Genomic DNA, 26,983 nt, shown 5'->3' on the forward strand with positions numbered 1-26,983 from the left:
TAGTTCTACTTGCCCACTAGTTTGAGGATGATAAGCGGAAGCAATTCTATGATTAATACCATATTTAGCAAGAGTTTTTCTAAAACCTCCATGAATAAAATGAGAACCTCCGTCAGTCATAATATATCTAGGTACTCCAAATCTAGGAAAAATAATATCTAAAAGCATTTTTAAAGAAGTCTCACCATCGGCACTTTTTGTGGGTATAGCTTCTACCCATTTAGTAACATAATCAACAGCGACAAGTATATGAGTGTTACCTTCTGAAGAAGGGAAAGGACCCATGAAGTCAAATCCCCAACAATCGAATGGTTCAATAACAAGAGTATAATTCATAGGCATTTCATTGCGCCTGGAGATATTACCAACCCTTTGACATTCATCACAAGATAAAATAAACTTCCTTGCATCTTTGAAGAGAGTTGGCCAATAAAATCCTGATTGTAGAACCCTTTGTGCGGTTCTATCTCCGGCGTGATGTCCTCCATAAGTACTACCATGACATTTACTCAATATCTCTTGTTGTTCATATTCAGGAACACATCTTCGCATAATACCATCCACTCCTTCTTTATATAAGTGTAGGTCATCCCAAAAATAATGCCTCAAGTCATAAAAGAATTTCCTCCTTTGCTGAGCTGAAAAGGTTGGAGGCAAGTACTTGGAAACAATAAAGTTAGCATAATCAGCATACCAAGGACTGTCTCGCGAACTCACCTTTATTACAGCCAATTGTTCATTTGGAAAACTATCATTAACAGGAACAGGATCATAAGCAATATTTTCCAATCTAGACAAATTATCAGCAACAGGATTATCAGCACCTTTCCTATCTACAATATGTAAATCAAATTCTTGCAAAAGAAGTACCCATCTAATAAGCCTCGGCTTAGCATCTTTCTTTGTCATAAGGTATCTAATTGCAGCATGATCAGTATGAATAGTAACTTTTGAATCAACGATATAAGATCTAAACTTATCACAAGCAAAGACTACGGCTAACAATTCTTTTTCAGTAGTAGCATAATTTCTTTGAGCAGCATCAAGAGTTTTACTAGCATAATGAATAACATTCAGTTTTTTATCTACTCGCTGTCCAACAAACAGCGCCTACAGCAAAATCACTAGCATCACACATAATTTCAAATGGTAAGTTCCAATCAGGAGGTTCAACTATAGGGGCAGTTGTTAAGGCTTTCTTTAGAGTTTCAAAAGCTTCCTTACAATCATCATCAAAAACAAAAGGTACATCTTTTTGAAGAAGATTAGTAAGAGGCTTTGAAATCTTAGAGAAGTCTTTAATAAATCTCCTATAAAACCCAGCATGACCAAGAACACTACGAATACCTTTAACATCCCTTGGATAGGGCATCTTCTCAATGGCTTCAACTTTAGCTCTATCAACTTCAATACCTCTCTCGGAAATTTTATGTCCCAATACAATCCCTTCATTAACCATAAACACTACAAGAAAAGTTGCCATGGCCGACGAAGTTGAAGTCGCGCCGTGGTTGCTGGTGTACCATGGCCGACGATTTTGGGTCCCTCCGTGGTGCATGTCAAAACTTTTTTTTTCTCGTTTTTGAGGCCACCTAGCCCGACGAAAGCGGCCAAAACGTCGCGTATGGTGGCCCGGGACGTGGTGCATCTCGAAATCTCGGGTTCGCCGGCCGAGTCAACGCAAATCCGCACCGCCGAGGGATGTAGGGCCCAGATGGTAGCCTCTCTGGCATTGTTTTTTTTCTCGATCGCGCCATCTCGTTCAACGTTCTCCGATCGAGCCGTTTACGATGCAGGATCATGGGTCCCGCATGTCATCCTCTATGAACCAAAATTCTTTCTATTCTTGGATTTTTTTGACCCCCTGATTTCTGGCTACTTCCTTTTTCTTTTGATCCCTTGCCGCCTTGGAAACGTTGAGACCGCTGCTGCTAAATGGGACCCGCATGTCATCCTCTATGTGCAATCAACTTTCTTTTCTTGGAGTTTTTTTTGGCACCTCATATTTGGTCACTTGCCTTTTTTTCGATCCCCGCCTCTCAAACGGTGATACCGCTGCTGCTAAATGGGACCCGCATGTCATCCTCTATGTACTATAAAACTTTCTTTTCTTGGATTTTTTGGCACCTCATATTTGGTCACTTGCCTTTTTCTTTCGATCCTGCCGCCTCTGAAACGGTGATACCGCTGCTGCTAAATGGGACCCGCATGTCATCCTCTATGTACTATAAAACTTTCTTTTCTTGGATTTTTTTGGCACCTCATATTTGGTCACTTGCCTTTTTCTTTCGATCCCCTGCCGCCTCTCAAACGGTGATACCGCTGCTGCTAAATGGGACCCGCATGTCATCCTCTATGGACTATAAAACTTTCTTTTCTTGAATTATTTTTGGCTCTCGATATTTGGTCACTTGCCTTTTTCTTTCGATCCTGCCGCCTAGCAAACTTTGAGACTGCTGCTGCTAAATGGGACCCGCATGTCATCCTCTATGAGCAATCAACTTTCTTTTCTTGGAGTTTTTTTGGCACCTCATATTTGGGCACTTGCCTTTTTCTTTCGATCTCATGCCACGTTTGAAACGTTGAGGAACCTGCTGGCTCATGGGACCCGCATGTCATCCTCTATGTGCTATAAAAGTTTCTTTTCTTGAATTATTTTTGGCTCCTCATATTTTTTCACTTGCCTTTTTCTTTCGATCTCATGCCATGTTTGAAACGTTGAGGAACCTGCTGGCTCATGGGACCCGCATGTCATCCTCTATGTGCTATAAAAGTTTCCTTTGTTGGATTTGTTTTCTCCCACTGATTTTTGGCTTGCCTTTTTATTTTGATCACCTGCCCCCTTTGAAACGTTGAGTAAGCTGTTGGCTCAAGGGACCCGCATGTCATCCTCTATGTCCATCAACTTTCTTTTCTTGGATTTTTTTTCACCCCCTAATTACTAGCTACTTTCTTTTTCTTTTGATCTCAAGCCGCATTACAAACATTGAGACCGCACGCAAAATGGGACCCAGATGTCATCCTCTATGTACAATAAATCTTGAATTATTTTTGGCTCCTGATATTTGGTCACTTGCCTTTTTCTTTCGATCTCATGCCACCTTTGAAACGTTGAGTAAGCTGCTGGCTCATGGGTCCCGCATGTCATCCTCTACGAATAATAAAAGTTTCCTTTCTTGGAGTTATTTTTGACCCCTAATTTCTGGCTATTTGCCTTTTTCTTTTGATCCCCTGCCCCCTTTGAAATGATGAGGACGCTGTTGGCAGGTTGGTCCCACATGTCATCCTCTATGAACAATAAAAGTTTCCTTTGGTGGATTTATTTTTGACCCCTAATAAATTTCTGGCTATTTCCTTTTTTTCTTTTGATCCCCTGCCGCCTTGGAATTGTTGAGAATGCTGCTGCCTCATTTTGCTTTTGGTCCTGTGTCGCCTTGGAAACGTTGAGACCGCTGCTACAAAATGGGACCCGCATGTCATCCTCTATGTACAATAAAGTTTCTTTTCTTGGATTATTTTTGGCTCCTGATATTATGTCACTTGGCTTTTTCTTTCGATCTCATGCCGACTTTGAAACGTTGAGGATGCTGCTGCCTCATGGGTCCCGCATGTCATCCTCTCAGAACGATAAATGTTTTCTTTTCTTGTATTTTTTTACCAACTGATTTTTGGCTTTTTTTATTTTCGGTCCCCTGCCGCCTTTGAAACGTTGACGACGCTGCTGGCTCATGGGTCCCCGATGTCAGCCTCCCCGTACAAGAAACATGTGATATTTTATTTTGCAGACAATAAACGTTGTATTTCGCTCTGAGCTATTGCAAACGGATAAATTAAATCTTTATATCTACATAAACAAACTTATATGTTGAATCTCCTTGTTTTTTGTTTTGGCGAAGCATAGGACTTTCCTGTTTTTTTTTTGAGAAAAATCCGACCTTTCCTGTTTTGGAGTGGGCTGAAATTGTACGAGTCAAAAGGCCCAGCAGGATAGTTCGAAGGCCCAGATGTCGAGATACAGCCCAATTGAAATCTTTCTTTTCTTGGATTTTTTTTCACACCCTGATTTCTGGCTACTTCATTTTTCTTGCGGTCCTGTGCCGCCTTGGAAGCGTTGAGACCGCTGCTACAAAATGGGACCCGCATGTCATCCAACGTTTAAATTCACTTGCCTTTTTCTTTCAATCTCATGCCGACTTTGAAACGTTGAGGAAGCTGCTGGCTCATGGGTCCCGCATGTCATCCTCTATGAACAATAAAAGTTTCCTTTGTTGGATTTATTTTTTCCCCTAATTTCTGGCTATTTGCCTTTTTCTTTTGATCCCCTGCCCCCTTTGAAACGATGATGACGCAGCTGGCAAGTCGGTCCCACATGTCATCCTCTATGAACAATAAAAGTTTCCTTTGATGGATTTATTTTTGACCCTAATTAATTTCTGGCTATTTCCTTTTTTCTTTTGATCCCTGCCGCCTTGAAATAGTTGAGGATGCTTCTGCCTCATGGGTCCCGCATGTCATCCTCTCAGAAAGGTAAATGTTTCTTTTCTTGAATTTGTTTACCAACTGATTTTTGGCTTATTTTTTCTTTCGATCTCCTGCCACCTTTAAAACGTTGACGACGCTGCTGGCTCATGGGTCCCCAATGTCAGCCTCCCCATACTGCAAATCCTCTTTCTGCAAAGGTTGTATTTCTAGATAGATAAGGTGGATTCGAATCTGCCATGGTTCAGGCAGCTCAGGTAAGCCTTCTTGCACTGATTAATGGAAGTAGTGTATAGCAAGGTCAAGACATGTGGCTCGGTGTAATGAATCTATTTGAATCATGTTGTGGGTTCAATCTGATAGTTCTCTAACAGGTCAGCCAAAATAGAAATTAAGTTTTTTTCTAAAACGGAAATGCAAATTAAGATGAACACAAACATTAGTTATCATAATAGCTGATCATACATACATACTTGCTAAGAGCAAAAGCTTGCCAGAGTTTTACCACCCATACAATTAATTAGCAGTTCAGATAAGATAACCTTATATAAGTATAACTACAAATGCATTTGCTAAGGGCTCATGGGGCAACAGAACTAGACAACCGCGAACTTTATGACCAGCATGTCACAGTGGCATCGAAAGATCTTGACCTTCAACTTTGATCCAATGCGAAGTTTGGCACCGTCAATGAACTTTTTCCACCTGGAAGTAACAGCCAAGCGGCCATCTGTGGGACTGACGGAGTACCGTCCCTCCACGGTGAGACCTTCACTCTCCATGACGAGGGATATCTTGCCCCTTCGGCCAGCATTGAGATCCTTGGAGATACTTTTAGGCAATTTCTGATTCAAAGCAAGAGATACCACCAAAAATTAGTCAATGGCACCAATGCACCGAACCATGTGAGACTTTGAGCAGAGAAGACATCAAGATAAGAGCAGTTATGCTGTCATATACTCACGAACATAGCCTTCAGATGCGTCCTGGTCACCACACGGGTGGCCACAACAATGAGCTGAGACCTCGGTGATCTGGCTGGGGCAGGTGCAGGAGCCTAGGCTGGTACACGAGCTGGTGCTGATGCAGGAGACTGCTGGGCAGGTGCAGTAAACGGTGCCTCTAGAGGAACCGGTGCTGATGCAGGAGACTGTTGGGCAGGTGCAGTAAACGGTGCAGCTAGAGGAACCGATCTTGATGCAGGTGCCTGCTGGTCAGGTGTAGTATATTGGGCGTGTTCATGAACCAATGCTGATGTAGGGGACTGCTGGGTAGATGCGATAAACGGAGCTGGTACAGAACCGGTGCCGATGCGGAGAGTGGGAAGCCGGTGCCGGTCTGGTGTGGTTGCCCTTTGTGACATCCGCTCATGTTCCATCGGGGGATCTGCAGCTTTGATCATGTTAAACCCAAAGCAAGCTAGAACAGAGGGAATGGTTTAGAACAACTGCCGAGCAGGTTATCAAAAGATATGAGTAGAAAAAAGTTACATATTATATATTTGGAAGTGTCTCCAACTCTGTAAGCAGTTACGTATATCTGCCCGTTTGAGTTTCTGATCCTCAGCTCGTCGCCCTTCTTCAGACCGTAGTCAAAAGCAAACTTTCTCCAATCATGTCCATACAAATATGTGATGGCCTGCGTCTTGTAGACATACACCTCATAGACCGTGTAGGTGTTTGATGGCGTGTATTTCACACGTTCGTTGGGCAACCCCAAGAGGAAGGTATGATGCGCACAGCAGCAAGTTTTCCCTCAGAAAGAAACCAAGGTTTATCGAACCAGGAGGAGCCAAGAAGCACGTTGAAGGTTGATGGCGGCGGGATGTAGTGCGGCGCAACACCAGAGATTCCGGCGCCAACGTGGAACCTGCACAACACAACCAAAGTACTTTGCCCCAACGAAACAGTGAGGTTGTCAATCTCACCGGCTTGCTGTAACAAAGGATTAACCGTATTGTGTGGAAGATGATTGTTTGCAGAAAACAGTAGAACAGTATTGCAGTAGATTGTATTTCAGTAAAGAGAATTGGACCGGGGTCCACAGTTCACTAGAGGTGTCTCTCCCATAAGACGAACAGCATGTTGGGTGAACAAATTACAGTTGGGCAATTGACAAATAAAGAGAGCATGACCATGCACATACATATCATGATGAGTATAGTGAGATTTAATTGGGCATTACGACAAAGTACATAGACCGTCATCCAACTGCATCTATGCCTAAAAAGTCCACCTTCAGGTTATCATCCGAACCCCCTCCAGTATTAAGTTGCTAACAACAGACAATTGCATTAAGTATTGCGCGTAATGTAACTAGTGACTACATCCTTGAACATAGCACTAATGTTTTATCCCTAGTGGCAACAAAGACATCCATAACCTTAGTGGTTCTTGTCACTCCTCCAGATTCACAGAGGCATGAACCCACTATCGAGCATAAATACTCCCTCTTGGAGTTACTAGCATCAACTTGGCCAGAGCATCTACTAATAACGGAGAGCATGCAAGATCATAAACAACACATAAGCATAGCTTTGATAATCAACATAACAAGTATTCTCTATTCATCGGATCCCAACAAACGCAACATATAGAATTACAGATAGATGATCTTGATCATGTTAGGCAGCTCACAAGATCCGACAATGATAGCACAATGGGGAGAAGACAACCATCTAGCTACTGCTATGGACCCATAGTCCAGGGGGTAGACTACTCACACATCACACCGGAGGCGACCATGGCGGCGTAGAGTCCTCCGGGAGATGATTCCCCTCTCCGGCAGGGTGCCGGAGGCGATCTCCTGGATCCCCCGAGATGGGATCGGCGGCGGCGGCGTCTCTGGAAGGTTTTCCGTATCGTGGTTCTCGGTACTGGGGTTTTCGTCACGGAGACTTTTTATAGGCGAAAGGGCAGGTCAAGAGGCGGCACGGGGGCCCCACACCACAGGGCCGCGCGGCCAAGGGGGGGGCCGCGCCGCCCTAGGGTGTGGCCCCTCCGTGGCCCCTCTTCGTCTCTCCTTCGGACTTCTGGAAGCTTCGTGAGAAAATAGGCCCCGGGCTTTGATTTCGTCCAATTCCGAGAATATTTCCTTACTAGGATTTCTGAAACCAAAAACAGCAGAAACAAGAATCGGCACTTCGGCATCTTGTTAATAGGTTAGTTCCAGAAAATGCACGAATATGACATAAAGTGTGCATAAAACATGTAGATAACATCAATAATGTGGCATGGAACATAAGAAATTATCGATACGTCGGAGACGTATCAGCATCCCCAAGCTTAGTTCTGCTCGTCCCGAGCAGGTAAAACGATAACACAGATAATTTCTGGAGTGACATGCCATCATAATCTTGATCATACTATTTGTAAAGCATATGTAGTGAATGCAGCGATCAAAACAATGTATATGACATGAGTAAACAAGTGAATCATAAAGCAAAGACTTTTCATGAATAGCACTTCAAGACAAGCATCAATAAGTCTTGCATAAGAGTTAACTCATAAAGCAATAATTCAAAGTAAAGGTATTGAAGCAACATAAAAGAAGATTAAGTTTCAGCGGTTGCTTTCAACTTGTAACATGTATATCTCATGGATATTGTCAACATAGAGTAATATAATAAGTGCAATAAGCAAGTATGTAGGAATCAATGCATAGTTCACACAAGTGTTTGCTTCTTGAGGTGGAGAGAAATAGGTGAACTGACTCAACATTGAAAGTAAAAGAATGGTCCTCCATAGAGGAAAAGCATCGATTGCTATATTTGTGCTAGAGCTTTGATTTTGAAAACATGAAACAATTTTGTCAACGGTAGTAATAAAGCATATGTATCATGTAAATTATATCTTACAAGTTGCAAGCCTCATGCATAGTATACTAATAGTGCCTGCACCTTGTCCTAATTAGCTTGGACTACCGGATCATCACAATGCATTGTTTTTACCAAGTGTCACAAAGGGGTACCTCTATGCCGCCTGTACAAAGGTCTAAGGAGAAAGCTCGCATTGGATTTCTCGCTATTGATTATTCTTCAACTTAGACATCCATACCGGGACAACATAGACAACAGATAATGGACTCCTCTTTTATGCATAAGCATATAACAACAATTAATAATTTTCTCATTTGAGATTTGAGGATTGTTGTCCAAAACTGAAACTTCCACCATGGAACATGGCTTTAGTTAGCGGCCCAATGTTCTTCTCTAACATATGCATGCTTAACCCTATGGTGGTAGATCTCTCTTACTTCAGACAAGACGAACATGCATAGCAACTCACATGATATTCAACAAAGAGTAGTTGATGGCGTCCCCAGTAAACATGGTTATCGCACAACAAGCAACTTAATAAGAGATAAAGTGCATAATTACATATTCAATACCACAATAGTTTAAAGCTATTTGTCCCATGAGCTATATATTGCAAAGGTGAATGATGGAATTTTAAAGGTAGCACTCAAGCAATTTACTTTGGAATGGCGGAAAATACCATGTAGTAGGTAGGTATGGTGGACACAAATGGCATAGTGGTTGGCTCAAGTATTTTGGATGCATGAGAAGTATTCCCTCTCGATACAAGGTTTAGGCTAGCAAGGCTTATTTGAAACAAACACAAGGATGAACAGGTGCAGCAAAACTCACATAAAAGACATATTGAAAACATTATAAGACTCTACACCGTCTTCCTTGTTGTTCAAACTCAATACTAGAAATTATCTAGACCTTAGAGAAACCAAATATGCAAACCAAATTTTAGCATGCTCTATGTATTTCTTCATTAATGGGTGCAAAGCATATGATGCAAGAGCTTAATCATGAGCACAACAATTGCCAAGTATCACATTACCCAAGACATTTATAGCAATTACTACATGTATCATTTTCCAATTCCAACCATATAACAATTTAACGAAGGAGAAACTTCGCCATGAATACTATGAGTAGAAACCAAGGACATACTTGTCCATATGCTACAGCGGAGCGTGTCTCTCTCCCATAAAGTGAATGCTAGGATCCATTTTATTCAAACAAAACAAAAAACAAAAACAAACCGACGCTCCAAGAAAAAGCACATAAGATGTGATGGAATAAAAATATAGTTTCAGGGAGGAACCTGATAATGTTGTCGATGAAGAAGGGGATGCCTTGGGCATCCCCAAGCTTAGACGCTTGAGTCTTCTTGATATATGCAGGGGTGAACCACCGGGTGCATCCCCAAGCTTAGAGCTTTCACTCTCCTTGATCATGTTGCATCATACTCCTCTCTTGATCCTTGAAAACTTCCTCCACACCAAACTCGAAACAACTCATTAGAGGGTTAGTGCACATTATAAATTGACATATTCAGAGGTGACACAATCATTCTTAAAACTTCTGGACATTGCATAATGCTACTGGACATTAGTGGATCAAAGAAATTCATCCAACATAGCGAAAGAGGCAATGCGAAATAAAAGGCAGAATCTGTCAAAACAGAACAGTTCGTATTGACGAATTTTAAAATGGCACCAGACTTGCTCAAATGAAAATGCTCAAATTGAATGAAAGTTGCGTACATATCTGAGGATCATGCACGTAAATTGGCTTAATTTTCTGAGTTACCTACAGGGAGGTGGACCCAGATTCGTGACAGCAAAGAAATCTGGAACTGTGCAGTAATCCAAATCTAGTACTTACTTTTCTATCAACGGCTTAACTTGGCACAACAAAACACAAAACTAAGATAAGGAGAGGTTGCTACAGTAGTAAACAACTTCCAAGACACAAAATAAAAACAAAGTACTGTAGGTAAAAACATGGGTTGTCTCCCATAAGCGCTTTTCTTTAACGCCTTTCAGCTAGGCGCAGAAAGTGTGTATCAAGTATTATCAAGAGATGAAGTGTCAACATCATAATTTGTTCTCATAATAGAATCAAAAGGTACCTTCATTCTCTTTCTAGGGAAGTGTTCCATACCTTTCTTGAAAGGAAATTGATATTTTATATTACCTTCCTTCATATCAATGATAGCACCAACAGTTCGAAGAAAAGGTCTTCCCAATATAATGGGGCAAGATGCATTGTATTCAATATCCAAGACAACAAAATCAACGGAACCAGGTTATTGTTAATGGTAATGCGAACATTATCAACTTTACCCAAAGGTTTCTTTGTAGAATGATCAGCAAGATTAACATCCAAATAACAATTTTTCAGCGGTGGCAAGTCAAGCATATTATAAATTTTCTTAGGCCTAACAGATACTTGCACCAAGATCACATAAAGCATTACAATCAAAATATTTAATCTTCATCTTAATGATGGGCTCCCAACCATCCTCTAACTTTTTAGGAATAGAGGCTTCACGCTCTAGTTTCTCTTCTCTAGCTTTTATGAGAGCATTTGTAATATGATGCGTGAAAGCCAAATTTATAGCACTAGCATTAGGACTTTTAGCAAGTTTTTGCAAGAACTTTATAACTTCAGAGATGTGGCAATCATCAAAATTCAAACCATTATAATCTAAAGCAATGGGATCATCATCCCCAATGTTGGAAAAAATTTCAGCAGCTTTATCACAGGGCAGTTTCGCAGTTTTAGCAGTTTCAGTGCAGTTTTTCGCGCTTTGCATTCGAAGTGGAAACATTGCTAACACCAATTCTTTTATTAGTATGAGTAGGAGGTGCAGCAACATGTGTAGCATTAGCATTACTAGTGGTGGTAATAGTCCAAACTTTAGCTATATTCTTCTCTTTAGCTAGTTTTTCATTTTCTTCTCTATCCCACCTAGCACGCAGTTCAGCCATTAATCTTATATTCTCATTAATTCTAACTTGAATGGCATTTGCTGTAGTAGTAATTTTATTATGATGATTCTCATTAGGCAAAACTTTTGATTTCAAAAGATCAACATCAGCAGCAAGACTATCGACTTTAGAAGCAAGTATATCAATTTTCCCAAGCTTTTCTTCAACAGATTTGTTAAAAGCAGTTTGTGTACTAATAAATTCCTTAAGCATGGCTTCAAGTCCAGGGGTGAACTCCTATTATTGTTGTAAGAATTCCCATAAGAATTACCATAGCCGTTGCCATTATTATAAGGATATGGCCTATAGTTGTTACTAGAATTGTTCCGGTAAGCATTGTTGTTGAAATTATTATTTTTAATGAAGTTTACATCAACATGTTCTTCTTGTGCAACCAATGAAGCTAATGGAACATTATTAGGATCAATATTAGTCCTATCATTCACAAGCATAGACATAATAGCATCAATCTTATCACTCAAGGAAGAGGTTTCTTCGACAGAATTTACCTTCTTACCTTGTGGAGCTCTTTCCGTGTGCCATTCAGAGTAGTTGATCATCATATTATCAAGAAGCTTTGTTGCTTCACCAAGAGTGATGGACATAAAGGTACCTCCAGCAGCTGAATCCAATAAATTCCGTGAAGAAAAATTTAGTCCTGCATAGAAGGTTTGGATGATCATCCAAGTAGTCAGTCCATGGGTTGGGCAATTTTTAACCAAAGATTTCATTCTTTCCCAAGCTTGAGCAACATGTTCAGTATCTAATTGTTTAAAATTCATTATGCTACTCCTCAAAGATATAATTTTAGCAGGGGATAATATCTACCAATAAAAGCATCCTTGCATTTAGTCCATGAATCGATACTATTCTTAGGCAGAGATAGCAACCAATCTTTAGCTCTTCCTCTTAATGAGAAAGGGAACAATTTTAGTTTAATAATATCACCATCTACATCTTTATACTTTTGCATTTCACATAGTTCAACAAAATTATTAAGATGGGCAGCAGCATCATCAGAACTAACACCAGAAAATTGCTCTCGCATAACAAGATTCAGTAAAGCAGGTTTAATTTCAAAGAATTCTGCTGTAGTAGCAGGTGGAGCAATAGGTGTGCATAAGAAATCATTATTATTTGTGGTTGTGAAGTCACACAACTTAGTGTTTTCAGCGTTGGCCATTTTAGCAACAGTAAATAAAGCAAACTAGATAAAGTAAATGCAAGTAAACTAATTTTTTTGTTTTTGATATAGCAAACAAGATAGCAAATAAAGTAAAACTAGCAACTAATTTTTTTATTTTGATTTAGTGCAGCAAACAAAGTAGTAAATAAAACTAAGCAAGACAAAAACAAAGTAAAGAGATTGAGAAGTGGAGACTCCCCTTGCAGCGTGTCTTGATCTCCCCGGCAACGGCGCCAGAAAATATGCTTGATGGCGTGTATTTCACACGTTCGTTGGGCAACCCCAAGAGGAAGGTATGATGCGCACAGCAGCAAGTTTTCCCTCAGAAAGAAACCAAGGTTTATCGAACCAGGAGGAGCCAAGAAGCACGTTGAAGGTTGATGGCGGCGGGATGTAGTGCGGCGCAACACCAGAGATTCCGGCGCCAACGTGGAACCTGCACAACACAACCAAAGTACTTTGCCCCAACGAAACAGTGAGGTTGTCAATCTCACCGGCTTGCTGTAACAAAGGATTAACCGTATTGTGTGGAAGATGATTGTTTGCAGAAAACAGTAGATACGTATTGCAGTAGATTGTATTTCAGTAAAGAGAATTGGACCGGGGTCCACAGTTCACTAGAGGTGTCTCTCCCATAAGACGAACAGCATGTTGGGTGAACAAATTACAGTTGGGCAATTGACAAATAAAGAGAGCATGACCATGCACATACATATCATGATGAGTATAGTGAGATTTAATTGGGCATTACGACAAAGTACATAGACCGTCATCCAACTGCATCTATGCCTAAAAAGTCCACCTTCAGGTTATCATCCGAACCCCATCCAGTATTAAGTTGCTAACAACAGACAATTGCATTAAGTATTGCGCGTAATGTAACTAGTGACTACATCCTTGAACATAGCACTAATGTTTTATCCCTAGTGGCAACAGCACATCCATAACCTTAGTGGTTCTTGTCACTCCTCCAGATTCACAGAGGCATGAACCCACTATCGAGCATAAATACTCCCTCTTGGAGTTACTAGCATCAACTTGGCCAGAGCATCTACTAATAACGGAGAGCATGCAAGATCATAAACAACACATAAGCATAGCTTTGATAATCAACATAACAAGTATTCTCTATTCATCGGATCCCAACAAACGCAACATATAGAATTACAGATAGATGATCTTGATCATGTTAGGCAGCTCACAAGATCCGACAATGATAGCACAATGGGGAGAAGACAACCATCTAGCTACTGCTATGGACCCATAGTCCAGGGGTAGACTACTCACACATCACACCGGAGGCGACCATGGCGGCGTAGAGTCCTCCGGGAGATGATTCCCCTCTCCGGCAGGGTGCCGGAGGCGATCTCCTGGATCCCCCGAGATGGGATCGGCGGCGGCGGCGTCTCTGGAAGGTTTTCCGTATCGTGGTTCTCGGTACTGGGGTTTTCGTCACGGAGACTTTTTATAGGCGAAAGGGCAGGTCAAGAGGCGGCACGGGGGCCCCACACCACAGGGCCGCGCGGCCAAGGGGGGGGCCGCGCCGCCCTAGGGTGTGGCCCCTCCGTGGCCCCTCTTCGTCTCTCCTTCGGACTTCTGGAAGCTTCGTGAGAAAATAGGCCCCTGGGCTTTGATTTCGTCCAATTCCGAGAATATTTCCTTACTAGGATTTCTGAAACCAAAAACAGCAGAAAACAGCAACTGGCACTTCGGCATCTTGTTAATAGGTTAGTTCCAGAAAATGCACGAATATGACATAAAGTGTGCATAAAACATGTAGATAACATCAATAATGTGGCATGGAACATAAGAAATTATCGATACGTCGGAGACGTATCAGTGTTCATCAATTTGCCATTGCCATGCATAGTGAAAGACCCTTCATGCGGACACATCTGGTTAATCATTGGACGAAGTTCACAAGGTACAGTCTGCATGTGAAAATTGATACAAATGTAAGAAGCAGGAAGACTAAAAACAAGACTTTACTATATGCCAATTCATGCTAAACCACTGAGAATACATACCTGTAACTCTGTGAAGGAGCTACTAGAAAGGTAGATAGAGCCATAGGAGGTGTTATATGCGGGGTATGTACATGGGCCCGCCATATTCCCGCAAGCTCGGCATCGGGATGGTGAAGGAAACATGGGAGGTACTACTGGTGCGTAGCGCTGAATGTAAGTGGAAGAATTAGGTTGTGTAAAGTGCATAGTTCAGAGCAATGCAAATGTTGACAAGCGAGTGCATAACACTATGTTACAACCTGAACAGTGAAAAATTAGTGTATGATGAATATAAGCATGCTAATTTGGTGTTTCCGAATTCCAAAAAGCATTAGACAGAGCCGGTGATAATATCAGACATAAATCATGGCATGTATATGTGGCTTAAGAAAATATACCCGAACCCTTGGATGGTTACGGCCCGGCTGGTCCTTGGACTTGAGCTTATATAAGCATCCAGAAGGTGGGGCTGACAGTAACTTGGTGGCAGCCTCTGCAGATGCCTCATCAGCAGCAGTTGCAATCCTTTTGACCAATGAAGGGTTAGCAGTTTCAGTCTGCATATGAAAATTGAAGAGCAACAGACATCAGCAGTGATATATAAAATGAATCTATGAGACACTGATGCATATAGTGCTGGATGTAAGTGTAAGAATAGGTGTGTGTGTTTCTGAACTATTGGTAAGCATTAGACAAAGCCGGCAATAAACAGACAAAAATCAAATCATGTATGAGGATTAAGAAAATATACCCGCTTCCGAAAAGGGTACCACCCAGCTGGCCCGTGGCCTTGTGCTTGAGGAGGTTTTCAGAAGATGGTGGCGGCACCATCGTCTTCACAGCAGCCTCATCAGGATCATTTTTTATCCATTTGAGTAGAGGCACAGAAGTTTCATCCTGCATATGAATAGCAACAGAACTCATCATTGATATTTAATAAATCTATGAGATAGACTGATGCAAATAGTGCGGGTGTAAGTGGAAGAATAGGGTTGTGCATAGAGAACAGTCGACAACAATGCAAATGATTACAAAACAAGCCAATGGAAATCAACAGTTTATATACTGGATGAGACAGACTGAAAAGTGAAAAATTAGTGTATGATGATTGTAAGCAAACGCAGTGTTTCTGAACTTTTGGTAAGCATTAGACAAAGCCAACAGTAATTAAACAGATAATAATGAAATCATGTATGTGGATTAAGAAAATATACCAGATTCATTAAAAGGTCACCACCCAGCTGGCCCATGGCCTCGTGCTTGTAGAGGTTTTCGGAAGATGGTGCCGGCACCATCGTCCTCACAGCAGCCTCATTAGCCTCATTTTGCATCCACTTGAGTAAAGGCGCAGCAGTTTCAGCCTGCATAAGAATGGGAACAGATCTCAGCAGTGATATTGAATGACTCTGAGACAGACTGATGCATATAGTGCTGGATGTAAGTGGAAGGGTATGGCCGTGTATGGACAACAGTTCACAACAATGCAAGGGTGTGTTCGGTTCTGAAACAGCGTGGAATGGAATGGAATGGTTCCATTTCAGAGGAATGGAATGGTTAAATTTTTGTTCGGTTGGCATAAATGGAGAGCAGAAGAGATCGAGGTTAAACTAACCATTTGTCTCAAAATTGTAATTAACAATTGCAAATGACATTTTAATCTCAAAGTCGTAATTAACAGCGCCTAATGGTGCTCTTTTAATCTAAAAATCGTAATTAACATAATTTTTTGTTGGGTTAGGGGAACTGGAGTAGATGAACATTACTGTATGATGATTGTAAGCAAACGAATTTGGTGTTTCTAAACTTTTGGCTTCGAGATCTTATGGGTTTCAACTCTAGCCTACCCCAACTTGTTTGGGACTGAAAGGCTTGGTTGTTGTTGTTGTTGTTGTAAACTTTTGGCAAGCATAGAAAAAACCGACAATAAACAGAGAAAAATCAAGGCATGTTTTGTGGATTAAGAAAATATACCATATTCATTAAAAGATCACCACCCAGCTGGCGCGTGGCCTTGTGCTTGTAGAGGCATTTAGAAGATGGGGGCGGCATCAACATACTGGCAGCCTGATCAGCCGCAGTTTTGATCTTCCTTTTGAGTAAAGGCCCTAAAGTTTCAGTCTGCATATGAATAGCAAAACAAAAGGCAGACCTCAGCAGTGATATTGAATTACTGTATGAGATAGACTGATGCATATAGTGGATGCTCTTAGCCTTTTGCAGCGTGAACACTAGCTATGGACAGACAAAAAACTAGTTAACTCAGCTTTGTCTAGATATGAATGTACTACCACCATCCAAAAGCTTAAGCCTTATTTATTTTTGAGAAATCAAAACAAGCAAAGTTTGACCAAAATTTTAGAACATTCTATCAACAAATATAATACTGTGTAGATACCGTAGGAAAATATATTTTATTATCTATTTAATGATATTAATTTTGTATTTTGCATGTTACTGATTTTTGGTAAAAGCTTAGTCAAACATGGTATAGTTTGACTTTCTAAAAATAATATAAGCCCAAAGCTTTGGGATGGAGGCAGTAGTATCTAGAGCTAAAACACATCTAGATACATCCGTATCTACAGATAGTTGAGTCAATTAATTTGGATCTGAGGGAGTATCAGATTCAGACTACATCATGGTAAGTTGGTTAAAAAAAATTACCCCTGGGCGGTCCCTGCCCAGCTCGGCAGTGGCATTTCGCTTCTTGTGCTGCAGATCGGGCCATGCTCCTGCAGCAGGTGGGGCGCTATTCTCGTTCCCCATAGCCTCAGCACGGAACCTGGAGGTACCAACCTGATACAGAGAATATAGAGCATGGTGTCACAGAGGCTTTACGCACAAACACCTGAAGACATGTGCTACTTTAAGCATATTCCAGAACAGGAACAGATTGAGGATGCAGAGAGACACTTAAAAGGTAAAGAGTGGATAAGCAAACGGAGTACCTGCACAGCGGGGCTGGGGGACGCAGCTCAGGCTCAGCCACCGCCCACATGCGTGGTGGCCTTACGCTCCATTGCCCCCATCGCCGAGGTCTTACCTTTCTGTACAAGCTGACAAAAGATACAGTGAGGATCAGCAGAAACTACAAAGGTTGCAAATGTCGACAAATAAAGGAAGAACACCCCAATCCAAGCAAAGGTAGCCCCCGCCCCCACCCCCATCAATCACTCCCAGCTCGAGGGTGACCAGAAAGACACCCCTTCGCCCAGAATAGGAAAGAGATGCGCAAGATATCGAGGAGAGGAAAAAAGAACCGATCTCGAGAAAGGAAAGAACATTACTAGTCCTACCTAATCCGCTTGGTCTAGATGCAGCTTGCCCCTCCAAGCTGGATGCCTGGACGGTGGAGGCGAAAGGAGGGGATCGAGCTAGCGGCTTGCATCCGTCGGCAATCGGCACTCGATCGGGAGAGAAGGGGTGCTACATAAAGGGGAGGGGTAACATATTTTATTACACAGTGAACTTACTGATGTGACTATAGTCATTACATGTCTCACTGAAACTAGGGCCCATAGCGTGGCACCCCAAATTCACTTGAAGCTGCCCGGCGGGACGCATTGGCGCGTCAAGAAACCCCCGAATTGTAGCGGGGAAATGAAACATTTCACAAAAATTCGAAATTCAAGCACACCGCCACGCGCCAAGCACGCGGCTGTTCCTTCCTCTTCCTCGGTTCCTCCTCCCCTATCCGAAAAAACCCCAAATCCCAAGCTCAAACCAAAAAAAATCCACAGCCGCCATGCATGTCCTTGTTAACCCGCTGGAGATCGTTCCCGGACGATGCGGACCCCCCGCCCTGAGATCCAGAATTCCGTCCACCTCGAGGCACTGCGTGCTGTCTCGCAGCAGCGGCTTGAGGGCGCTGAAGAGGAAGTTCCGCCGGAAAGTGCTCATGGCAACCGTGCAAGCTCACCGGCGTGCTGCATCCCGAGAGGAACTGGTCAAAGCTTTGCTATTCGCCACACACAAAATTGCGGGCCAAGATCTGGTCAAAGCTTCGTCGATGGCTTGCCGCGAGAGGCTTGGAGTCCAGAGTCAATAAACTAGCTGCTCGAGGACTGGGCGGTTTACACGGATTCATATTAACTGACTCAAGTTTGTTAGTCTAGTTAACAAATGCATCTAGATACATCCATATCTAGATAGAATTGAGTCAATTAATATGAATCAGAGGGGAGTACCTGAAAGTGTTTCATGCTACCAACTAATGCGCTGGCAGGAATCGCTGTAGAAGTAATTGTGCTACTACTCATACGATGAACTGATTGTGTGGGTGTCGAATTTTGCAACGCGATCATCCACTGAATGCTTAATCTAGCGCCAAAGGCGTACAAATCATAACATACTACAACACCAGAACATAAGAGTACGAATCATAAAGTAGCTCAACATTTTGCATCAGGGCTGGGTGGTCCTGAGACTACCGGGACGCCCCTGATGATCTCCGGGTGTGCATCCTCTTCAACGCAAAGCTGTGTACTCGGTCCACGGCCTCCTTCTGTAGGCTGGATAATCTCAGGTGCAGGACCTTCGTCTATGAGAGGCTCGTCATCAGTACCATCCACATGTGCATCAGGGCTGGGTGGTCTTGAGACTACCCGGACGCCCCTGATGATCTCCGGGCGTGCATCCACTTCAACGCAAAGCTGTGTACTCGGTCCACGGCCTCCTTCTGTAGGCTGGATAATCTCAGGTGCAGGACCTTCGTCTATGAAAGGCTCGTCATCAGTACCATCCACAGGTGCATCAAACTGAGATTCATCTTCAAATCTCCCATCAAACTGAGAGACCTCTTCAACTCTATGCTTCTGCAATTAGTACATCAACCGATTAGACAAACATCTAAGGGATGCAACCTGAACAAATGCCGTTTTACATATTTACCTTCTCATCTGGCACAGCACATGTCCCAGAGCTGAAACCCGTTTCCTGAAGCAAGCGCTTTTCTCTCTCCTTCCCGTCCATCCATCTGCAACAAGTTAAATTTGAGTACAGAACCTTGCACAGCAATGCAAACTATTGATTGAAACAGCGGCAGCATCAATATAAATAATTAACTACATATGCCAGCACACATACAGTGTGAGCAAGATCTGCTTCTCCTGCTAAAGGATCATTATATGGTTCACCATGCTAAACCCGCCTAACATATGTGCGGTCCATCCCAAAAATGTGTAAATGATCTGCCACTACAGGATGAGGCCTCTTCTCACCATTCATACATGTGCAGCGCGGGCAATACACGTCCAGGTTGTGACCTTCATGAGCTCTAATAAACCCCATAAAGGGTTGAACACCATTTATATATGAAGGGGGACATAAGTGTCAGTATCCAAGTTCTGTCCATCTGTTTAATTATGAGATACAGTGGTTGGTGATTAATTTAAGGCGAAGTAGGAAATGTATATCCATCGAGTACAAAACTATACTACATGATTATGCATTTCAGCAATCATGTCGAGTACAAAACAAAAAATGCCCATCGACATTTTAGCAAACAGATCGTGTACAAAACTCTGCCATGGCATTTCAGCAAATTAACGGATCGAGTGCAGAACTGACTCTATATGCCCACGCAAATGAACAAATTGATCGATGAAAAATCGAGCGGAAAACTATAAAGTGCCAATTAGTTCGAGCATACTGACGATTTTTTTTAGCAGCATCAAGAAAATATAAATCGTTAGGCCGTCTTGCCCGATACATGATTGAGCTAGAGATAGAAGCCCTACCGTGGATCAACTTGACCGCCGGTGCGTCTCGAGAAGAATGACGGGGAGGGGAAGCTTCTTCTTCGCACGGACGGGACGGGGAGGGGAAGCTCTTCGCACGGACGGGGATAAGTTGTGTAGGGGTGGGTGGGGGGTCATGCGGCCGGGCCACCGGGGTGATAATTAAGGTCGGTAGGTGGCGTTTAATGGAGTTGCGTGTGTAATTTGCCGTGCACAAGGTTGAGGAATAGGCGGTTCCCTTTGCGGCGCGCACAATTCAAACTATCCCGCCCATGTAGTTTAAATTCGCCATATTTTCGTTAAATCGACATAAAGTCATGTGAGTGGGGGAAAATTAGCAAAGTTGCTTGAAAAATAGTAAAACTCTGGAATTATCCTTTAAATATGCTCTACTTCGTGTGGAAATCGGGTGTGGAAGCATATTGAGCTGTTTTATTTGTACTTTCTTCATTAAAACTCCCATTTTATGCACTTTGGATGGAAAGAAATCATTTGTACATAAATTTTGACAACGCCATTTGCAAACACTAATTGTTTTACATGCCAAGATGCACCCATCCACCAAATATATATGGGGCAAAAGTTTATCACAATCTAGCAGATATGCACAATTAGTGAGGGACCCCTTTTGATTTTGTGCAATTTCCACTAATTAGGTAGAGAGAAGGGGTTAATTAATTAGGCCATGTTAGGGGTTATGTGTTTTAGATTAGGTTGTGTGGATTCAAATACAACTTCTTTATTTGTGTGCTATGATTAATCAAAACTAGATTGATCGACTGCGCACACATTATTAGAGGCGCATGCCTTTGCGCACAAAGTGCATGTGTGTGTTGTTGGCCACCAATTAACGAGAGAGAGAGAGAGACAGAGAGAGAGAGGTAGAGAGAGATCTACATACGAGAGAGCGATTGAAATCCCTAAATTAAACACATATATATATATGCATGGCACATTTAATTTAATTAGAGGACCGCGAGCTAAGGCACCCCTGGCCTGCTTGATGCACAATTAAGTGTCATTGGCCTATATATAGGGTTTAATTAGGGTTTAGGGTTTAGGGTTAGGAGGTTAGGGTTTAGGGTCTAGGGTTTAATGTTTATGGTGTTTAGGGGTTTAGGGATTAGGGATTAGGGTTTATTGAATTAGGGTTTAAGGTTTATGGATCATCGATCGAGTGCGCACACACACATTATTAGAGGCACACGCGCCTTTGCGCATAAAGTGCATGTGTATATGTGTGTGTTTTTTTGGCCAACAACGATATATAGATGATCGAGAGAGAGAGAGATTGAAATCCCCAAGAATATGTTCGATCAAATATATATTAAAATATATGCACGAATGCATGCATGGTAGGCCATGCATGCACACTAATTATATATATATATATTATGAGGAAACTTAATCAAATGTGTTTTCATTCGAGAGAACTTGTCAAAATTCAAGTTAATTAATTTATCATCGATAATTATATAATTAATAAAAGAATGTATGTGAGATGTTATTGAACATATGATCGATATAGGCCATGTCGTATATATTAATTGGTGTTAATCTACCGTTTAATTTGCTAGCTAGCTGCTATATATAGATCGAGCATGTTTTTATTAGATCGGGTTATAGCTAGCTAGTATAGTTTAGGGTTATGTGTTTTAATGAACTAGGGTTTGATTAGCTAGGGGTTAGTTATATATATGGTTTAGGGTTAATGCATGGCACATTTAATTTAACTAGAGGACCGCGAGCTAGGCACCCCTGGCCTGCTTGATGCACAATTAAGTGTCGTTGGCCTATATATAGGGTTTAATTAGGGTTTAGGGTTAGCTAGGGTTTAGGGTTTAGGGTTTAGTGTTTAGGGTGTTTAGCTAGGGTCTAGGGTTTAGTTTAGGGTGTTTAGGGTCTAGGGTTTAGGGTTTAATTAGTGTTTAGGGTGTTTAGGGTTTAGGGTTTAGGGTTTAGTGTTTACGGTGTTTAGGGTCTAGGGTTTAGGGTTTAGTGTTTAGGGTGTTTAGGGTCTAGGGTTTAGTGTTTAGGGTGTTTAGGGTTTAGGGGAGTTTTAGGGTTGTTTAAGGTTTAGGGATCATCGATCGAGTGCGCACACTAATTATATATATATATTATGAGGAAACTTAATCAAATGTGTTTTCATTCGAGAGAACTTGTCAAAATTCAAGTTAATTAATTTATCATCGATAATTATATAATTAATTAATGAATCTCATGGAGATGTTATACAACATATGATCGATATAGGCCATGTCGTATATATTAATTGGTGTTAATCTACCGTTTAATTTGCTAGCTAGCTGCTATATATAGATCGAGCATGTTTTTATTAGATCGGGTTATATATAGCTAGCTAGTACAGTTTAGAGTTATGTGTTTTAATTAAGTAGGGTTGATTAGCTAGGGTTAGTTATTACATATATATGGTTTAGGGTTAATGCATGGCACATTTAATTTAATTAGAGGACCGCGAGGCACCCCCTGGCCTGCTCGATGCACAATTAAGTGTCGTTGGCCTATACATAGGGTTTAATTAGGGTTTAGGGTTAGCTAGGGTTTAGGGTTAGGGTTAGGGTTAGGGTTAGGTTAGGGTTTAGGGTGGTTTAGGGTCTAGGGTTTAGGGTTTAGGGTTAGCTAGGGTTTAGGGTTTAGGGTTAGGGTTAGGGTTAGGGTTAGGGTTAGGGTTTAGGGTATAGGGTTTAGGGTTTAGTGTTTAGGGTGTTTAGGGTTTAGGGATTAGGGATTATTAGGGATTAGGGATTTAAGGTTTTAGGGGTTGTTAAGTTTAAGGTTTAGGGATCATCGATCGAGTGCGCACACACATTATTAGAGGCACCCGCGCCTTTACGCATAAAGTGCATGCGTATATATGTGTGTTTTTTGGGCCACCAACGATATATAGATGATCGAGAGAGAGAGAGAGATCGAGACTGAAATCCCCAAGAATATATATGTTCAAATATACATTAAAATATATGCACGAATGCATTGTAGGCCATGCATGCACACTAATTATATATATATTATGAGGCAACTTAATCAAATGTGTTTTCATTCGAGAGAACTTGTCAAAATTCAAGTTAATTAATTTATCACGATAATTATATAATTAATTAATGAATCTCAGGGATATGTTATACAACATGATCGATATAGGCCATGTATATTTTAATTGGTGTTAATCTACGGTTTGCTAGCTAGCTGCTACATATAGAGCATGTTTTTATTAGATCGGGTTATAGCTAGCTAGTATAGTTTAGGGTTATGTGTTTTAATTAAGTAGGGTTGATTAGCTAGCTAGGGTTAGTTACATATATATGGTTTAGGGTTAATGCATGGCACATTTAATTTAATTAGAGGACCGCGAGGCACCCCCTGGCCTGCTCGATGCACGTACAATTAAGTGTCGTTGGCCTATACACATAGGGTTTAATTAGGGTTTTAGGGGTAAGCTAGGGTTTAGGGTTAATTAGGGTTAGGGTTTAGGGTCTAGGGTTTAGGGTCTAGGGTTTAGGGTTTAGGGTTAGCTAGGGTTTAGGGTTAGGGTTAGGGTTTAGGGTTTAGGGTTTAGTGTTTAGGGTGTTTAGGGTTTAGGGATTAGCTAGGGATTATTAGGGATTAGGGATTTAAGGTTTTAGGGGTTGTTTAAGGTTTAGGGATCATCGATCGAGTGCGCACACATTATTAGAGGCACTGCTGCGCGCCTTTACGCATAAAGTGCATGCGTATATATGTGTGTGTTTTGGGCCACCAACGATATATAGATGATCGAGAGAGAGAGATCGAGATTGAAATCCCCAAAAATATATATGTTCAAATATACATTAAAATATATGCACGAATGCATTGTAGGCCATGCATGCACACTAATTATATATATATATATTATGAGGCAACTTAATCAAATGTGTTTTCATTCGAGAGAACTTGTCAAAATTCAAGTTAATTAATTTATCACGATAATTATATAATTAATTAATGAATGTCAGGGATATGTTATACAACATGATCGATATAGGCCATGTATATTTTAATTGGTGTTAATCTACGGTTTGCTAGCTAGCTAGCTGCTATATATAGAACATGTTTTTATTAGATCGGGTTATATCTAGTATAGTTTAGGGTTATGTGTTTTAATTAAGTAGGGTTGATTAGCTAGGGTTAGTTACATATATATGGTTTAGGGTTAATGCATGGCGCATTTAATTAATTTAATTAATTAAGTGTCGTTGGCCTATACATAGGGTTTAATTAGGGTTTAGGGTTAGCTAGGGCAGATGGTTAGGGTTAGGGTTAGGGTTAGGGTTTAGGGTCTAGGGTCTAGGTTTTAGTGTTTAGGGTGTTTAGGGTTTAGGGATTAGGGATTAGGGATTTAGGGTTTTAGGGTTGTTTAAGGTTTAGGGATCATCGATCGAGTGCGCACACACATTATTAGATCGAGGCACCCGCGCCTTTACGCATAAAGTGCATGCGTATATATGTGTGTTTTTTGGGCCACCAACAATATATAGATGATCGAGAGAGAGATTGAAATCCCCAAGAATATGTTCAAATATACATTAAAATATATGCACGAATGCATTGTAGGCCATGCATGCACACTAATTATATATATAGCAATGAAGGGCGCGGCGGCACGCCGCGCCATATGGTGTCTGATTGGTAGCAATTGTTGGCATATCCAGGGTAATATAATGTGCAAAACTATAATGCTATTTATGTAAGTATGTAAATGTAGTAAAATGGTGTGTATTCTTGTTTCTTTTGTTGGTTGGCCCATCTCTCGTGATCTAGGCCGCACAGGTGAAAGCTACAACCCCAACCGTACATTTCCTTCTGTTGAAGCATCTCAAGGTTGTTGAAATATATTGTCGTGCGTAAGAAGAAATATATTGTCGTAAGGAAGAAGAAATGATTTGTGACATCAGAAAAGAGGGAAGCCAACATATTATGTACCACTGTATAATAAATGTCCTATTGTTGACTGTGGGATGTCAGTGTTCATTGTGGTGTTTAAGTAAAACATGTTAGTTCAAAGCGTGACAAGGACTGAAGATATCCCGCACAATGTGAATAGAGTTGTTAGCAAGAACCTGAAGCTAGAAACATGTTTGATTGATTTGACAGTGGAGAACCGCGAATTACGTTCATCTTTAGTTACTGTTATAATCCTTTGGCATCTGTACATGTACAAAACAAAAATGCACAGCAAACTTGCAGAGCAAATAAGAATACTTTTTCGGATCACTTGAACAGTTCGTCACAGCTCTCAATCAAGAGGCAACTTGGTTATCTTTTCCATCAGCCCTTTCATGCAAACCTTGTAAGAGTGAAGCGTGAGGAAACCTCCGTCTGCAAACATAGCATAGTAGTAATCCCTGATAAACAAATGGAGATAAGTAAGATAACTATACATGGATACACATATACATAATACTGTACCATGTAGGAAGTATCCATGCTTGGCAGTGGCAGACAGACATATTATATTTCTAGTAAGGGGCTTTGCACAGTAACTGTTACCATGTAAAGGTTGTTACATTGAGACCAGTATCTTTTATTTCTTTCATTTAGATCAGCTTGACCTGATAAAGTCAAAACTTAGACAATTGCTACCAGAAAGAAAAGCTAAAATTATGTCCTGATATTCAGTTTATTTACTGATAGATGTCATGTATGTTTACCTGGCCAAGTGAATATTTTTATTTAGCCGAGAATAATTCTTTCCTGGCCTTCTTCTTATGAATTTTATGCAGACAATGAATGATTCGTAAGCTTGCACTACTGTTGTAAATAGTGATACTGATATGAAATAAGTAGTCACATACCTTTTTTTAGTTGATGTACCACTTGGTATTGATTTTCTTTCCTTTTTTGCCATCTGTTATGGAGATTGTATCCTTGTGTGGGGAAAACAGTAATTCATTAGATAGTTTCTCGGCACTAAATTTCTGGTTATTATTGTTTATCTCTCCCAACTCTAAATGGATTTGTTCTATGATTTCTTTCTGAGGTATGGCTTGTAGATTTTTGTCATCTTCTGACAGGGTTGTTTTGTTCTCAAATGGACCAATTGGTGTAAATCCTTCATTATTTCCTGTACTAAAATGCATGATTGCACAGCTGCTGGATGCAATTGTTGTTTGCACCCATGCCAATTATTTCAGTGCTTGAGACATGAAAATTGAACTCTATATGTAACTCTGGGAACAAAATATAACAAACCAACAATGATAGGAGATCCCAACCATGGTAGGAAGCCTTCAGTTTCTGCTAGAATCAAGTAGAATATTAAGAGTCTCAATTCATTTCAAACCCTGCATCTTGAAAGAGGGGTCTTGTGCTAAGGGAGAGTAAGAGAATTATGCAATGGAACCTGGGTAAATCCATATGTACTTAGAAGAGTTAATCTGCTAGATAACAAACTATTTTCCATATATAATTATGTACTGCTATCTAGTTAGGGCATACACACATGATGCATTGACCCAAGTAACTTAATAAATATATTAAAGATGCAGTTTTGTGTACCACAGAAAGGGCTACTTATCTAGTTGGAGAGCAATTTTTAGAAATCCTAGCTGATTGAGTCCGAGGGAAGCCGAAAACTGTCAGAAGTTCAACTAAGCTTAACTAAAAAAGACTGACATAGCAGATGATGAAGCAAAGCTGAGTGGACAGACCTAGTAAAAGAATGAAGGCCATTATGGAGTGTCGAATTTTGTGGCAACACCTGGCGCCAGAGAATTTCAGTAAAATGATCGAAGGTCACT

Source organism: Lolium perenne, chromosome 5 (genome assembly GCF_019359855.2).
Source record: "Lolium perenne isolate Kyuss_39 chromosome 5, Kyuss_2.0, whole genome shotgun sequence".
In the NCBI taxonomy this organism is placed as follows: domain Eukaryota; kingdom Viridiplantae; phylum Streptophyta; class Magnoliopsida; order Poales; family Poaceae; genus Lolium; species Lolium perenne.